The sequence below is a fragment of the Falco peregrinus genome, chromosome W (genome assembly GCF_023634155.1).
Source record: "Falco peregrinus isolate bFalPer1 chromosome W, bFalPer1.pri, whole genome shotgun sequence".
In the NCBI taxonomy this organism is placed as follows: domain Eukaryota; kingdom Metazoa; phylum Chordata; class Aves; order Falconiformes; family Falconidae; genus Falco; species Falco peregrinus.
In genome coordinates this window covers 17,408,098-17,426,775 of record NC_073743.1, presented here as the reverse complement: position 1 = coordinate 17,426,775, position 18,678 = coordinate 17,408,098, and the positions used below count along the sequence as shown (strand labels likewise).

The window sequence follows — 18,678 nt, the reverse complement described above, 5'->3', positions numbered from 1 at the left end:
AGGGAAGAGTATTGTGTTTCTCACAGCAACTGAGAGAGGAAGAGGATGATTTTTATAAAGTAAAGGCTTAAAGACCAAGATAAAAAATCCTCTCTATTCATAAGCAAGAGAGAATCAAGTGGGAAAGGAATGACTGAGGAAAGAATTCAGGACAAATTTCTCAAAGCAGCTCTGGAGAAAGCTTTCTTTTCAGTAAAGTAATCCAGTTTCAGCCAACATCCCCTTAGCTTGACAAAAAATGTAAACCTTCTGAACTGGCTGTTTGGAGGTGTTATAAATTCCGAGTCAATTTTTAATTTTATATGATTTAATAAAAGGCAGTTAAACAGCGCTGGGTGCGCGGGGAGTCAGGACTCCTCTAACACGCACACGTGTTACATCGGGCGGCTGGATTTTTATGTTCCTAAGCTAATACATATTCATCGCTACTTCTAAGAAAGGCAGGGTTATTACAATTAGTTTCCGGAATGCGACCCCTTCCACTGGCACATGCCTATCAGTTCTCGGTGGTCTCTCTGGGGGTCGTTTGGGCTGAAGGCTCGCAGTCTTCCTCCCAGGCTTTGTCCTCCAGTCACCCTTCAGTTTCCTTTTCTTCCTTATTTGGTAATCTCTTGGCTGGATGTCAGAGACTTGTGTAGCCTCCCGTGCAATAGTTAACAGTCATTTTGAAACTCCTTTGTTCTCCTGTCCCCTAGATCCAGGTCCCAATTTTTACCTTTTAAACACTCTATTGACACGTATTGCTGGACCATTGACACAAATTGCTGGACCATTTACATTCCCTCATCTTCTTTTTAATATTTTCAATCCATGTCTCTTCTTTAACTTTTGCTAGTACCAACTGGATTTCATAATTCAGTTCTTGGGGGGTCCATTTCTTAAGCATCATTATGGGTACATTATCTTTCTTCACAAATTGGGTACTATTTATTATTCGGCGTATCAATAATGTATCATACAAGGTATACAAGGTATAATAAGAATAATATTCTTTTAACTCATAGTCCACCAGACAGCCATGAAAACAAATCCCAATCTGTACCCTTCCAAGTTTGTACTGGGACGTGGGCTAATTTTCTAATTTCCTTCGTTATCTGTTTAACCACTTTTCCATTATCATTCATTTGTGAACAACAATTGGAGTCGTTCAGTTTTCCACACACTCCCCCTTCTCTGCTAGTAAATAATTTAAAACCATTCTATGTTGAAAGATGGCGTCCCTCATCTGGGTGGACTGATCAGCCAAGAGGCCCAAAGCCATCGTTGTTTGGTTGGTTATGACCTCAAGGACAGCTTGCAACCTAATACTAAGGTTAAAGGCCTTGGCCACCTCCTCCCCCAGAGTGAAAGAGTTATTTTCCCATTTATACCCATGGCTCAGTTGTCCCTGTAAAAACAATACCAGGAACTATAGAATTTATTATCCCTTGCGCCCTCCAATCTTGAGGGTATGGAAAACACCTCCAATCAAGGGGTTGGGCCGCCTTCAGGACCGATCTGGGCTTATGTTACCGTTCAGCCTTTCGGGGTGATCCGGCTCCTGGAAAACTAATTATATGGTTTAAAAGGGTTCTTATATTATTTTCTCAGGACAGCGTAACCTTAGTGCAGGAGAAGTCCGATCGAGGCCCTCTCACTTGGTAGTCAATACCCATAGGGTTTGCCTCCCTCAGTAGACTATACACACCGCGGTGGAGGGTCCTGCCCCAGTCTTGCCTTCTCCCTTTCCTCCCTTTAGGCTTGTCCTCTTTATCTGGTGCCCTTTAATTCATGCAGAGCCGCCTTGCCGGAGCATTAGTCCCTCTTCAGCCTCAGTTTCAATTCCCCAGGAATGGATTCAACCCTCCAAGCTTCGGTATTTATTGGCCCATTTACCCTGGAGGCATGGGTCCAACCTCTTTCTGCTGTTCTCACAGCTGTTTCAATAGTAAGAAAAACAAGGTATGGTCCCTCCCATCGAGGAGTTAATGATTCTTCCTTCAAGGTTTTTATGAAGACCTTGTCTCCTGGTTGTATTTCATGAATAGCAAACCACAGTGGGGTGTTTTTTTGCTAAAAGTCCCTTTTCTCTCAGTTGTTGTAATTGTTTCCCTATCATAATTACATATTTCTGGCTCTCATAATTCTCTATCAAAGAATAGTCCAATGGCATTCCTTGGGAATACAGCATCCCATATAACATCTCATATGGTGAGATACCTGTTTCACTGTGGGGCATAGTCCAAATGTTCAGTAATGCCAATGGCAAACATCTTATCCAAGACAGTTGTGTTTCAATCATTAATTTGGCCAATTGTTGTTTAATTGTTTGGTTCATTCTCTCAACTTGTCCTGAACTTTGTGGATGCCAGGGAGTATGATATTCCCATTTAATGCCCAGGGCTGTAGTTAAGTCCCGTAACACTTTAGATGTGAAACATGTCCCCTGGTCAGAGTCAATACTCCCTACCAACCCAAAACGCGGTATTATATTTTCCATCAGAATTTTACCTGCCGTAGTGGCAGTTGCCCTCACCACAGGGTAGGCCTCTACCCAATGGGTTAATTGGTCCACTATCACCATCAAATATTTATATCATCCTATTTTCCGTAGCTCAGTAAAATCGACCTGTACTCTTTCAAATGGCCTATATGTGATTCTCCGTCCCCCAGTAGGTGTTTGCCTCATACTTTTCTTATTTACTTTTTGACATGTTAGGCACCTTTGGGTAATTTGCTGAGCTATCTCATATATCCCAATACACCCATAAAATTTCAAAAACTGATTACTCAGTGTTCGAGTTCCCCAATGAGTTTGCAAATGCATCCAAAATAGCAGCTTCTTTGCTTGACTCTTAGGCAGTATTTCTCTGCCATACAGCCGGACCCATTTTTCTCCCTCTTGCTTTTCCCCTGTAGTCTTTATAAGTCTTATTTCATTCTCTGAAAACTGCCCCCCAGGTTTTTCCTGGCTCTCCACTCCTTCCAATTCCCTTAATAACAGTATTGGAGAAGGTCTCTGCAATGCGGCTTCCCAAGCTTCTTTGTCAGCTAAGTTATTTCCTCTTACAAGTAAATTTGTTCCTTTTCAATGTCCCCTTACATGTACTACAGAAATTTCTTTGGGCAGTCTCAGTGCCTGTAAAACCTTAATAATTAGCGTCTGATGCACTAATCCCTTTCCATGTGTCCCAATGAGTCCTCTTTCTTCCCAAATTTTCCCAAAGGTATGGGTTACCCCATAGGCGTATTTAGAATCCGTATATATTGTACCATGCTTCTCTTTTAACAACTCCAACACCCTCAACAAAGCATATAATTCACAAGGGCCTGTGCTGACCAAGTGGGACTCAGAGGTCCAGATTCCACCAAATCCAGTTCTCCATTTACTATTGCATACCCTGATCTCCTCTTTCCCTCTATAATCCTGGAAGATCCATCTGTGATAAATAACTTGGTCCCAAAATAGGATTACAATCAAAGTTTGCAATTTATTAAACAAATAGAGGCAAGCAAACAGCGCTGGGTGCGCCGGGAGTCTCCACTCCACCAAGACGCGTGCTGTACAAAATTTATTTTTGGTTTATATTTCCTAAACTAATAAATATTCATAGCTATTTCTAAGAAAAGGTTGGTTTATGTAAATGGATCCTTGGAAGAGGTGTGCACTTCGTGGCACATGCTCTTTCTATCTCTGAGGATCTTCTTAACCCCTTTCTGGTGGTCGATGGATGAAGTCAGCAGTCTTCCTCAGCTCACCCTTAGGATGACCCTAGATTTTACGCATGCGCCCTGTAAACTTCTCTTACTTAACACTATTCGGTTAGCAGCTCAGCCTGCATATCAGGGTGTGTAACCAGATGTCCTTTGTAAGATACAGAAACTAGGTATGTAGCCAGATGTTCTTTGCAAGATACAGGAACTATATACATTGATCACTCTCTTTTTCTTAAGCGTGTGGTTATATAAGGGTATGTAAGACAGAAGGTTACATTTCATCATGCTGTCCTAGCATTGTTCTATATTGACACAAATCAAATGAACACATTTCACACATCTATAAACAGCTTTTTCCCCCTTTTTGCAATTCTTCCTCTCTTAAATCGGGCCGTATTTTAGTTTGCATTTCAATTACTTCTGTACAATCATGCTGAAGCCCCTCTTCTGGTTTCCCGTAAAGGAACTGAGCTGGACTTTGTACTCTAGTTACTCTTAGTTCTAAATCCGGAGAATCCACTAGAATAGCTTCATATTTCAGCATTCTACTATCTGTCAACCATTTTTCCGCTTTTTGTTCTAATACCCCCCTCACGTTGTGAGGCTTCTATACCTTCAAAGGTGCACTAAAGGTAACCTACCTTGCTTCCTCTATTAATAATGTGGTGGCCACTATCGCTTGCAAGCATACTGGCCATCCTTTGCTTACGGGGTCCAACAATTTGGAACTGTACCCTATGGGTTTCTTAATACCAGCCCATTCCTGCGTCAATACCCCATAAGCTGTCTGATTTGAGACATTTACAAATAGGTAAAAAGGCCTCCCTAAATCCGGAAGGCTTAATACTGGAGCCTCTATCAATGCTCGTTTCACCATCTCCAACTGTCTCTCATCCTCCTCATTCCATTTGATTTTCTCCGTTGTTAATTTCTCATATAAGAATTTCACCTTTCCACTAAATCCTTCAGTCCAAGGTCTGCAATATCCCAGGAGTCCTAAAAATTGCCTGACCTCTTTCTTGGTCCTTGGTGCTGATAGGGCCAGAATTCCTGATACTCTTTCAGGATCCGGTTTCTTTTTCCCATAACTCAGACAGTGACCTAAATATCTTACTTCATTCTCCACGAACTGCAGTTTCGATCTTGACACCTTCAGTCCCTTTTCTCCCAAAAAACTGAGTAGTTTAACAGTGATTTTCCGCACATCATCCTCGGTTTTTCCTGCCACTAGTAGGTCATCCACATATTGTAGTAACTTCGCTTCCCTCTCTGTCTCAAAAGATTGTAATAATTTTTCCAAAATTTGTCCAAACAGATTAGGAGATTCGGTAAACCCCTGTGGTAATACTGTCCATCGCAACTGTTGTCTCCTTCCTGTTTCTGGATCTTCCCATTCAAAGGCAAAATAGTCCCTGGATTTTTCTTCGAATGGACATGTCCAGAAGGCATCCTTCAAGTCTATTACACTATACCAAATATGTTGGGGGGGTCAAATGATTTAATAGTGTGTAAGGATTTGCCACTACTGGGAATTTAGTCACCGTTCTTTGATTCACAGCTCTTAGATCTTGGACTAATCGGTATGTCCCATCAGCCTTTTTTACAGGTAATATAGGCGTATTATGAGGGGACATACATGGTTCTAAAGTCCCTCCTAGTAATAGCCGATCTATGACTGGTTTTAATCCCTTCCTTCCTTCTAATGGAATGGGATACTGTTTTACTCTTATAGGTTTCTGGGGTTCTGTTATTTCTACCATTAGGGGTTCCATTTCCAACTTTCCCAATTCCCCTTCCTTATACCATACCCGGGGATCTATATCTCCCTCATCTTCTTTTGTTAATGTATATAACCAGACTTTTCCGTTTTCCCCTTTACGCTTTAAGCCCATTTTGATAATCAAATCCCTCCCCAATAGGTTATATTATGCTTCTGGAACAAGTAAAAGATCATTAAGACCCATATAGGTCTCAGATTCTACCTCAATGTTTTCCAGTATTGACACAGGGAAGGATTCCCCTTTTGCCCCTACCACGGACATTTGCTTATTCCCCCTTTTGAGTCCATCTGGTATATTCTGGATAGTTGATCTTTCAGCCCCCGTATCTACCAGAAACAAAACTTCTTCCTTGTGGGGACCTATTAATAACTTTATCAAGGGCTCTGTAGATGTTTGGGTCCCCAGAAGGTATAGCCCCCGACACCCCTAATCTTCCTTAAACATTTTCTCATCTTTCTGTCGCTTCTGACAGTTTCTCTGCAAGCGTCCTTTCATCCCACAATAATAACAAGCTGGTAAGTTCCCATCCTTCTTTTTTGGTCTGTTGTCTAAGCTACCTCCCTTATCTTTTCCTTTTTCCCTTCCCTTCTGGCTTTCTCTGATAGCAGCCACAAAAATTTTTGCTTTAGCTTTCTGTCTTTCTTCATCACGCCTCACAAAGACTTTTTGAGCCTCTCGCAACAATTCCTCCAATCCCCAATCTTGCCAGTTATCCAGTTTCTCTATCTTTTTCCTTATATCCTCCCATGATTTTGCCACAAACTGAGTTTTCAATAGCACACACACACACCCACACACCCACCCCCGGTGAATCTGGATCCAGGCCAGAATACATTTGGAAGCTTTTCGTTAACCTTTACAGCCATTCCGTTGGGGTCTCCTCTTTCTTTTGGTGTTCATTAAAGGCTTTATTAATATTCTGTCCCCTCGATACCACTTCCTTGACGCCTCAAATTATTATAGTTCTAAGATCTCTCATGTTCTATCGTCCTGCCTCCATTTGATGGTCCCAGTTAGGGTCCACATTCAGCCACTTTGTATCTCCGGGCGGTCCTCTGTGGACCCAAACATTGGCCAAAACATGTGGGGTCTTAAGGGTTCTTTTGGCCATTTAACCATACAACACTGAATCATTGTCGCCTTGTCCTTATGTTTAGTGCTTCTGAAGCTATTCCAGTATCTTAACATTAGCCCTAAGGGACTATCCAGTGGAATGTCTTGTAATTTTCCTCCCCTTTTAAACCAGAGGCCCCTCCTTGAACCTTCCGAGTCTAAGGATCTGCTTTGTCCCTGACCCATTACTGGAACCTTTTATACAAAAAGCTCCAAACTCCTGGCTGTGCCTGTATCTAAAAGTGTCTTGCGAGTGTTATCCCACCCACACTTAGAACAATTGCTTCGGTCCTTCACCGGCCAAATCCCTTGCGGGATATCGGTACTGCGGTTAAAAGACCTCCGCACTCGCTTTGGAACTGAGTTCTGTCTTAGTCACACCCTTACACAGTCACACAACCGTACCCACTCATGAAACAATAAGGGGCTCCCACTCCTCCTTATCTTCCTTAAACCAGAGGCCCCTCCTTGAACCTTCTGAGTCTAAGGATCTGCTCCCTGACCCATTACTGGAACCTTTTATACAAAAAGCTCCAAACTCCTGGCTGTGCCTGTATCCAAAGGTGTCTTGCGAGTGTTATCCCACCCACAAACACTTAGAACGATCGCTTCGGTCCTTCACCGGCCGAGTCCCTCGTGGGTTATCGGAACCGCAGTTAAAAGACCTCCGCACTCGCTTCGGAACTGAGTTCCGTCTCAGTCACACCCTTACACACAGTCACACAGCCGTACTCACCGAACCGAACGGTATACTCACGAAACGATAAATCTTCATTCGGATCTTTGCGTGCAGAATTACAGGTACTGGAGGAGGGGAGAGCTCTTTGTTCTTTACTTGCCTCTTATGTTCGTAATCCTGCTGGGCTCTGCAGTGCTCCCGGTAAGGGCCACAACGAAACCAGGGTGGGGGCACCTCCCTTAGCCGTTCACAGTCTCGGGACCCAAGAGGATCACATTGGGGTCACCAAATTGTTATAAATTCCAAATCAATTTTTAGTTTTATATGATTTATTTATGGGGTTAATAAAAGGCAGTTAAACAGCACTGGGTGCGCTGGGAGTCAGGGCTCCTCTAACACACACACGTGTTACATCGGGCGGCTGGTTTTTATGTTCCTAAGCTAATACGTATTCATCACTACTTCTAAGAAAGGCAGGGTTATTACAATTAGTTTCTTGGGCTGAAGGCTCACAGTCTTCCTCCCAGGCTTTGTCCTCCAGTCACCCTCCAGTTTCCTTTTCTTCCTTATTTGGTAATCTCTTGGCTGGATGTCAGAGACTTGTGTAGCATCCGGTGCAATAGTTAACAGTCATTTTGAAACTCCTTTGTTCTCCTGTCCCCTAGATCCAGGTCCCAATATTTACCTTTTAAACACTTTATTGACACGAATTGCTGGACCATTTCTTTACACCATCAAATATTATGATGGAGATACCTAGAAGATTGACACTGCTTTGCAATGCCTGGGACTGATGCGGCTCCAGACTACACTGACATTTAGGTTTTTGTGTACAAAGGGATAAGAGAAACCCCAGATAGCCAAGGCATCCTTAGAGTCTTGGTAGATACAATACAGGGCCCAAAAAAGACCCCTACCCTTCTGCAGTGGTGGATGGAAACTATGTGGGATACCCTGAAAATCCCTACCTGGTACTCTACACCTTGTATTTGAGCAGTGATTCGGACAATAATCACAGCCGCTGAATATAGAGGGAGTTAAGACACCACCCTTACACACAGACACCTCTATCCAGGCTATTTAAACTGAAGCAGAATCCTACTCCTCAAGCATTTCATACAAATACATATTAAGAGAAAATCACATTCAAAACTGAGTTTATTTCTCCGAAACTTTACATGGTGGCTGAAGTCTGAAATGCAAACCCGGCAGCTGGCCCGGCTCCTGTAACACGAATCACCAAACCACCTGCCATAGGTTTTGGGGGAAATAAAGTAGATCCAGGTTTCCCCATGTGTGTGTTCCACAATTAAGTTCTGGTTATGGACTAAGGGAGAAAAATAAAGCCAGAGAAAGATGTTTAGCAAATGCATAAATGTAACAACCAAGAAAAAAACTCATTGTGCTCCACTCTCCAGGTCTTACCTGTGCTGATTCTTTTTAGGAGGATTCCAATATGATCAAACAGAGAGAGTAGAGCAAACAAATGGAAAACTTCTCTTTAGAACTATTGCAAGTCTTTTATTTCTAAAACAACTCAGGGGATGATGGGAGATGGATTTCCTGAGAGCTGTTAGGGGGAAAAAAAGAAAGAAAAAAAAAACCAGAAAAGGCTAGGTTCAACAGGTACATTAATCAAGTCATTCTCTCCATCTATTCCTTTAAAGTGGTTACCGTCCGGTTACCTGATCATCTCTCATCCAGCCATCATGTCACATGCTCAGGAGTAAGAAGATATCATAGTGACTTCAAAGGTTTTGGCTATTTTTCTTTAAAAATGTAGAATATTGCTAAATTATTTCTCATCAGTCCATGCCCTGCTTACCTATCTTAACATCCAGACAGATAAGACTCCCTATTGCTTTTATTTAGTGGAGACAATATTATAGAAATTCACTTTGGCTGGCATAATATTTTTGTGATGTAAATACACTTGTGCTATTGCTTTTCAGTGTCTTGTAATAGCACTTCTGCAGTCACCCACACCTAACTTCTCCACTCATTTACCAAGACCTTGTGCAATCTTTCTGAGCACCACAATGAAAAAACAATTGCATGTAGACATTGACAAATTTTTTGGCCAAGATTTTCTGTGGTTTCACCTGAACAAGGTACCCACCATACAAAAGATGGAAAGGGATTTACTGGAAGAGGTGAGGAACCTTTGGCAATGTGCTGTAAAACCTCTGAGACACCAGACTGACAACATCAACCACCAAAAAAATTGGCTTAAGTGCTAAAGGTTTCTTATGAAGTCCTATCTCCTAAAGCCATAGGACTGCATTACAGAGGGAGCTTGCTTTTTTTCAAAAGATAGCATCTTTGCAACTCTTGTGAAGGAAACATGCCACAAATAAAGCTAATGTACAAGTGTGAGCTGGCAAAAACCTTGAAACCCTGTCTCTCACTAGGAGGAAAGAGTGGTCTCCTCATGCAGTCACCTAGATGCACCCACAAGAACCATTCCATTAGGAGAAAGAGATTTACTTGATCAGCTCTCATAACTGCTGCAAAACCAAAATCTTTGTATATGCACATCCATAGGAAAAGATAGTGCTTACCAAGAGACCTGTATGCACCAGATGGGCATAATAAAACAAAACAGAGAAAAAAGAAAATCATCATACCTTTCTTTTGGGGGTTTGGGGAACTTTAGCATAAGAAGTAACTGATTTTCCCAAGTGAGAAAGGAAGACAGTAGCAGATCTGGGAACTCCTCTTAAATGCAGTGAATGCCTTCATCACATTTCCATCTCTGCTCTTTCAAGTTAGCCAAACAAGCTGAGTTACATTTATCCAGATGCCAGTACAGATAAAGGACTCACTTGAAATATCAGAAAGAATATTATCTTACAGAAAAACAAAAAGAGCAAAAAATATTGTTCAGAGAACTAAATCTCACGTGAAAAGAGATCATGCTGTAAAGAACAAAAAATGGTCCTGGGAACAATCTGAAAACCTAAACCAGTTGGTGTTTTTCAGGCCACATTGGTCCTTCATGATGCATTGGAACCATATCCTCTCAAGGCTTATTCCCTTCCTTACACCCCTGAGGATACAGAAAATTAGTGAGCATATTCAGGGAAAATCTTTGGCCGATGCCTTCATGAGATTTTTTACTCTACAAAATTTTTATCTGAATCTGCAAAAATAAGACCTAAAATGGAGGAATGCATACTACAATTTTCCAAGTCTTTGCAGTCCTTTTGTCAGACTGGTCTCTGAAAACTCAAGCTTTGTTTCAAATAAAAAGTGCTGGATAACATATGTTTTTATTCGTAACTATGTAACTACAATCTCTGCTGATGTTTCCAAAATACAAAATTCCACCCTTCAGAATGCCTCCTTTTTAATTATTGGTGTTTAATAAGGATAAAACTCATCTCTAAACTTTCTTCTTCCCTCCCAAAGCTGAAGATCGGCTTTTCCCACTTCTTTCATTCTCTTACTTCCACTTCATGATGGGATGGGAGTTTTCCTTAGAGGATCCAGTCAGGGTAGGAAATGTGGAGCAGCATCTCTGGTCTATACAGTGCAACTTCACTCCAATCCACAACTTTGGGGATCTGCTCTCCATTCTGAACTGCAGCTTTACAGGATTGTGGAAAACTAAAAGAAGATATTTTTTTCCCCCATTTAAGCTTCCTGAGTAGGGGCATTTGAAATTCATGTACTTCAAATTATCAGAAAAAGATGTCAATGCGAAAATCATTTGATCAGCACATTATGTTCTGTTGGTGAGATAATCAAGGTTAGAGCAACTGCTTATTACCCAGCACAGAGAGCAAAGTCACCTCACCTTCCTACTAATCAAATCCTAGCTGAATGCAATTTGAATAGTTTTGAAAAACAAATAAGACCCCTGAGGGCAAACAGAGTTTCTAAAACACGCATTGCAGAGTAAATAGAACAGCATGCAGAATGTTTTAAGCAAAAGCCATTTGCCGATGGGACCCCCTTGAAATATTTTTAGCAGAGAAATGTCATCATAATTTTTAGAAAATGAGAAAGAAGTTCCACAGAACTTGGAGGGAAATTATCATAGAACATCAAATAATAAATGTCCCATGTGTGGGCCTGTTTAAAACCTGATAAAAAATGTCATCTGTAAGACAAATATAGAAACCAGTAGCATTGTCTGGTGGGGAAAATGCATGTGGGGAATGGAATCAGGTTCTCTCAGGTAACAAGGATCAATGTGCAATACAAATACTTTCTCAGTACTCAGGTGCCTCCATACCTCAAGTTTAGCCCTTGGTTACTCTTAGCTCCCCACAGAAGCACAGCTAGCAGGGCTAGAGGAGATTTTAGAACCAGGTAATTGTTTGCCTACCACAACTGTACTTAAACATTTTTTGACAGAGTTCCATCTAAGTAATTTGTAAAAACCTCCAATCACGGGAGCTCTACAGTCTCTCTGTGCAATGTATTCCCATCCTTAACAGTCCTTACAGTTAGGAATTTTTCCCTAATGTCCAACCTAAATCTCCTTTACTGCAATTTCAGCCCATTAATGCTTGCCCTAGCCCCAGTGGGCATGAAAAATGCTTGATTAATTCCCTTTCTGCAGCCATTTTTACATGTTTGAAGATATTTATGTCTCTCTTCACTCTTCCCTCCTGTAGACTAAACAAATTCCACCATGCTGAATATTCAAGATCTCAGTGGCTATTTACAAAGTGCTCATATATCAGGGCACAGGAGACCTGAATGACTGTCTAAGCTCCTTGGTAAGTAATAGGTCTACTTGTCTGTCACAAGGGAACTATTTAGGTTGAAGAAAAAAGGAACATGAGTGAGCCTGAGGTATTTTAGGAACCAGTTCAGATGCATGCTGTGTATTCATCCCAAAGATGTAAACAGATACTGTCAAATTATCCAGCCTCACCCACAAGAAGAAAAAAAGAAAGGAGAGCCAGAGTGAGGTGGTAGATTTTTAGGAAGGGATGGGAAGATTGTCTGGACTCAAAAAGATGTATTTGTTGCTGCTATTGAGCCTGCTGGAGAGGTGAGAAGCTGAAGAGCATTGTTGTGTCCTGGAACCTCTGCCTTCCATCTAGAGCACATCCATGATAGCTCCGCTGAGGATCTAAAAAACATCTGAAGGTCATAAGGTGCCCCTGCAGCTTATGGACTAGCAGAAGATGAAGTGGAGGGGTTGCCATGTTGTGTCAACAGCAGACTGAGTACCAGGAGAGGCACAGCTTCACAAAGTACTGAAGGATACATCGCTCCCTTCTCTCCTCTTTGTGCCAAGTGTAAAGTCCTTTTCTTCCTCTTTGTTTTTAATGTTTTGGCTAATACAGACACATGGCACTGGGCATACTTGAAAAAAAAGAAAATCCACAGGCAATCTTTCCTTCCTGTTGAGAGAACGAGCCACACTTGACATATCCTAACTATATCACTTAGAGTTATACTAGAAGGTGCTCAGCTACCAAAGAGATGGGAATGGAGACAGAAATACAGTAGGTCTTAGATCTCATTATGCAGTAACTCTGGATTTGAATAAAACCTAGACTGCCTGTCAATGATGGTGTTGTAACGGGGTGGTGTGAAAAGGGGAAAAGATATAGTGTTTCCTTCTCACGACTAATTTTTGAAAGAATACTTCCAGATAGATAATTCTGATAGATTTCTAGGGAATTTTGTCTTAATTCTACACTGCCTTTCTCCTGTTTCTAACTCAGCACCTGAATGTTTTGCAGAAATATTAAGCAATGTGACTAAGCATCTGTCAGGTGTTTGCTCTCTCCTCTTCCCAAGGGCAGAAGTATGAGTGTGTATAAGCGGAAGCAGATGGCAGAGTAAGCATATTCTGTATACATGGATGTGGTGAATGCAGTAATAGTGTTTGAATACCAAATCCTCAATAGCTTTATTTTAAATAGCAGCATATCAAGCTGGGGGGATGAAAGCTGTGGAAATGTCTTGGGGGAGAAATCTGTGCAGGAGAGGAGGTGAGGGTCATTCCAGAGAGCTGTACAGTGCAGAAGGGGATTATTTTGCAATGCTGCAACCAAAAAGTACCACTGGATTAATTCTCTAATCTGCAAATAGAGAATCGGTTAGGTGCTATCAGGGTATAAAAAAAAAAAAGCGGCATAATTCAGTTTCTTTTGTAGAACTAATAGGCAAAACCTGCCAGCTGAGGCGTGAAAGAGATGTACCCAGCGCGATGGCGAGTGGGGAGGAAGGAAGCCCAGAATGGGGGGATGCTCAGACAGATCTAAGAGAGAGAATGGCAGCTGAAAGGAAGGGGCTGGTGATTAGCCTTGCAATGTGGACACTTTATATTTGCTCTTTTTATTCTATTTTAGTGCACTACTTTGGGAGCCAAAGGCTACCATTTTGGCTGCCCTTAACAGTGAAAAGCAGAAATGTCTGAAGAACAGGGGCAGCTTTTCAGGACAGCAGGATAAGCATGAGCGGCTATGAGTGCACAAGGTGGGCCAGTGAAACCTGATGGCCCTGCTGCTTGGCAGGGTAGAGGACAGAGCCCTGGGATGTGACAGCTCCAGCTGAGACTTTCTACGAGAGGCAGAAAGCAGCCAGCATCCCTGAAGTTGCTTTACCATGATGAGGGAACTTTAACTGGTTGTTGTAATTTGTGAAAGCGGTAAGTAGATTATTGCATTTTATTCAATTTCCTCCCTCGTTTTGTTTTCTTGTCTCCCTTCAGGAAAGCGCACATCCTTACACACTTGATTACTTGTTTGCAAATGGGAAGCACTTTTTATTGAGCACCCAGATGGTATAACATGCTCATCATTATTGTCCAAACATGAGCAGTTTGGATGGAGGCTCAAGGCAGTGATTATTAATAAACCTTAAACACAGTGAAACCTCACTAATCAAAGCCTAGGAAAAGGTTACAAATACATCCCACTTTTTTTTTTTTCCTTTGTGAGTGCTAGTGCCACTACAAATGACCTGAATTCCCTTCTGATGGTGCAAACACCAGGTGCTGCTTGGTATGTTATGGGAGAGACATGAAAAAAGTCAAGGATGTCAAATTATTACAAAAAATTGGTTTTCTTCTCTGGACTTATATTATTATATTTTTTGGGGGGGAGGGATACTGAATTGGTTTTGATCACTGAAGGTAGGCGAGATCTGGGTGATTTTTATACTTCTCAAGTGATAAATATCACCTTTCCTTTTCCTAGTTTTATTACAAAGGCCAAGTGAATTTAATACAGGAACCTGTGGGGAGGCAGGGGAGAAGAGTAAGAGATTGCAGGACAGTATTAACTGTTGGAGAAAGGGGGGGTGAAAAAAACAGTTTGAAAAGATTCAATTAGGATAAAGGAACACTAATTCACTTGGGGAGTACGAATACTCAGCAAACAGAAAGGAGGAGAGTACAGAAATGACAAAGGCTCTAGAACTAAGAAAGGAAGAAAAAAACCAGAAGCTCAAGTCATATTCAGCTTGAGGATAATGATGCAGTTGGTGTTTGTTCATTTATAAATGTTTCTGGCAGAGCTGATGTGTTTGTGGGGTATTATATTTCTTTAAAATATTGTTCCCACTTTGCAAATAATCCAAAACTCATGAGTCTACGTAATCACTCTAGCACACAGTTCCATTGGGGTTGCCTATATTATTTTCCACAGACAAATTATTTATGTCTGTTATATCAAAGGGGTCAAATTCTTCGAGGGATGGGGCATGCTCATATTTTTATGCTGCTCCATGAGAAATAATACAGTAACACCACCCATAAAACTCAGCTCTATCTCCTCTTGTACTGAAGATTATAGGTGTATCAAGTGAACAGTGAATGCTGTACCACTTATCTAAAGGATGACACACCTATGTTTAGCTAAAAGTCGGGAAATGTCCAAGGACCCTTATTGCCACATGACGGATGTACAGACTGCTAAGTCCTTGGGTTGGTTATCTTTAGAAGGGACATTTTGTCTTAGATTCCTGTTGTACATGCAACGTGGCAAAGACAGACTTTAAACATGGCCGCTAAGGAATAGAGTCTGCGCAGAGACAACTCCTCAAGGACATTGCGCAGGCACGAGAAATGTAAATGAATTCTCAGAATTGTAATGAATATGTAAATGATTTCCTGGAAAGTTAATGAATAGGTATGAGTTGCTTGTATAAAGGGGGACTGAAAAGTCCCCTCGGTGTGCATGACTTTGGTGGAGTGATCCCCCATGCACCCAGCACTGCCGAATAAAGATAACCTCCGCTCACTCAAATATTGGTGACTGATTCTTTAAATCACAAGTATTCATAAAAGACCGACCATATCCCCAACTTTTTTAGTCTAGGGCTTAAATCTCTTTCCGTGTGTGCAAAACCACAACTAGGACCACTCCTAGAGAAACATGTCAAACTGCAGACAAACACACATGTCCTCACTTGAAAATGCCAGTGCAGGTAAAACAAAGGTAAACTGAAGACAAATTTCAGTTTTATTGCACCCTCTCAAAGGCAACTTTGCAGTGAGAGCCCAATTGAGCCTCTTCCTCACCCTCCTTTTTTTGTAGTTAAATTAAATATCAGAGTGGCAGATGCTTCCGTTAGTCCCAACCAGGCCGCAGCATACTTGCTCTCTTCCGGATCCACGGGTGTTCTGCTATTAACATAAATGTTCAAAGCCTGACAGACCCAGTCCTCCGTGGACCCAAACATCGGCCAAAACATGTGGGGTCTTAAGGGTTCTTTTGGCCATTTAACCATACAACACTGAATCATTGTCGCCTTGTCCTTATGTTTAGTGTTTCTGAAGCTATTCCAGTATCTTAACAATAGCCCTAAGGGACTATCCAGTGGAATGTCTTGTAATTTTCCTCCCCTTTTAAACCAGAGGCCCCTCCTTGAACTTTCCGAGTCTAAGGATCTGCTTTGTCCCTGACCCATTACTGGAACCTTTTATACAAAAAGCTCCAAACTCCTGGCTGTGCCTGTATCCAAAGGTGTCTTGCGAGTGTTATCCCACCCACAAACACTTAGAACGATCGCTTCGGTCCTTCACCGGCCGAGTCCCTCGTGGGTTATCGGTATCACGGTTAAAAGACCTCTGCACTCGCTTTGGAACTGAATTCTGTCTTAGTCACACCCTTACACACAGTCACACAGCCATACTCACTCAACCGAACAGTACACTCACAAAACGATAAATCTTTGTTCGGATCTTCACACGCAGAATTACGGGCACCAGAGGAGGGGAGAGCTCTTTGTTCTTTCCTTGTCCCTTATGTTTGTAATCCTGCTGGTCTCCGCACTGCTCCCGGTAAGGGCCACAACGTAACCAGGGTGGGGGCGCCTCCCTTAGCCGTTCACAGTCTCGGGACTCAAGAGGATCACATTGGGGTCACCAAATTGTTATAAATTCCGAGTCAATTTTTAATTTTATATGATTTAATAAAAGGCAGTTAAACAGCGCTGGGTGCGCAGGGAGTCAGGACTCCTCTAATACGCACACGTGTTACATCGGGCGGCTGGTTTTTATGTTCCTAAGCTAATACATATTCATCACTACTTCTAAGAAAGGCAGGGTTATTACAATTAGTTTCCGGAATGCGACCCCTTCCACTGGCACATGCCTATCAGTTCTCGGTGGTCTCTCTGGGGGTCGTTTGGGCTGAAGGCTCGCAGTCTTCCACCCAGGCTTTGTCCTCCAGTCACCCTTCAGTTTCCTTTTCTTCCTTATTTGGTAATCTCTTGGCTGGATGTCAGAGACTTGTGTAGCCTCCCGTGCAATAGTTAACAGTCATTTTGAAACTCCTTTGTTCTCCTGTCCCCTAGATCCAGGTCCCAATTTTTACCTTTTAAACACTCTATTGACACGTATTGCTGGACCATTGACACAAATTGCTGGACCATTTCTTATAACGGGGAGATGAAGATATAAAAAAAAGTTCAAAATAAAGAGAAGATCATAAAGGATCTAGGGGTTTAGAGGAGAAGATAGCAGACAGTGGGCAAAAAAATGAAGCCAATTTTCTGAAACACACAAGTCTAGTAATTATCCCTAGAGCAATAGCTTGAAAGCAGACAACAAAGATGAATATCATGCCATCTAAAATCAATGTAATGCTATTGTTTTGAGTAAATAAGGTTTTGAGATTCCACAAAACAGAGACTCAACAGAAAAACATTCATGACTAATTTTTGAGACATAAGTGATGAAGTGTGATATGCACTGAGGAGGGCAGGGTGTATGTCTGCATGAAAAGCGTATCTTTTTATTTACCTTACAACAAATACGGTTCTGCTTGATGTCCAAAAACCTCGTAAGACTATGCATGGACTTTCTGAACTAGCTTACAGCCCATTGAAGAAATACAGAGAAAATGAAAAAAAAGTTTTGCTTGGCTTAGCCAGTGACAGCAAGAACTCCCTCTGCTCGGTTACCTGCATGTCCTTCTGCTCATAGCAGCCATCATTTCAGTGGAATAAAATATAGCACTTTTCAAGACATTGTGGCTTACTATTTGCTGCTGCAAACTTTCTTGGTGTCCAGGTATGCCAGTATTTAAGACAAGCCATGCTTTCAGCAGGTGCTGTGCTGTGGAAGGGAGAGCTGGGAAAAGCTGGCACAGAAACTGCTATGACTGCATGATGCTACCCAGGGACCCTCCTCTGCAGAAGTCGTCTTCCAGGGGCTGAATGAAGCAGTTTTAGAGGTTTTTTGTGTCTCTGAAGTGTCTTTCTTGTGCTTTCATTTAAGGCATACCTGCCTCCAGGGAGCAAATCTTCCTCAAAGAGGGGGAGGAATTTGGTATTCGTATTCATTCGCTATCTTTGTTTTACCTCTGCTAATTACCCCTCTGGAACTAAACCGAATAGAACATTAAACCACTTGTCCTTATAGGAGAAGGGATTTGATTGAATTAACTTGCCAGAAAGATATCCATGAGGTACATTCCCTTATGGGGAACTTATTCTCTGCTCCTTTGAAAGAATGCAAATACAGATCACCAAAGTGAATGCTTTTTACATTTCAGTTTCCATTTGTAACATTTGAAGGGACCGGGGCAGTTTAATTTAGGTCTTAAACACAAATGTTAAAAAAATAACCTTTTCAAAGCTTGACATTAGTACAAATCTCTTTTTTCTCTTTATAATTCTCTCATCTTTAAAGGTGACAAATTTGATGCGGTATTTATTAATCCAAATGGCAACATGGCATGCAAGAGAATAACCTATTGAATAAGGGGCCATAAAGATTTATTTAAAGAACAGTGTGCTCGTGTTTATCTGAGGAGACACTTATTGTTAACTTGAGGATGTACTAAATCCTCAAATGGGTGACATAGGGAGTGTGCTAATCGTCCAGGAACAAGATATGTTAATATCTTTAACTTGAAGATATACTAAATCTTTGAATGGGAATGTGCTAACTGTCAAGGCATGAGATATGTTAATATTGTTAACTTGAAG

The 18,678-nt window shown here is 41.6% G+C and overlaps 2 long non-coding RNA genes across 3 annotated transcripts in view; one reads left to right on the top strand and one right to left on the bottom strand.

Annotated features, from left to right (window-relative positions):
- The window catches only part of LOC129783178 (uncharacterized), a 226,004-nt gene that overhangs the window by 201,629 nt on the left and 5,697 nt on the right, over positions 1-18,678 (top strand). The window contains exons 1-3 of one of the 2 annotated variants that reach the window (XR_008745152.1): positions 7,358-7,391; positions 11,895-11,999; positions 13,590-13,888. This is a non-coding gene — a long non-coding RNA (uncharacterized LOC129783178). Of the gene's footprint in view, positions 1-7,357; positions 7,392-11,894; positions 12,000-13,589; positions 13,889-18,678 lie in introns of those variants that run through there. The other variant, XR_008745151.1, reaches the window with a different exon arrangement.
- Positions 7,364-18,527, bottom strand: LOC129783179 (uncharacterized). Its single transcript, XR_008745153.1, has 3 exons — positions 16,403-18,527; positions 8,695-8,839; positions 7,364-8,596 (listed from the first exon to the last, which is right to left on the bottom strand). It is a non-coding gene; the product is annotated as an uncharacterized LOC129783179 (long non-coding RNA).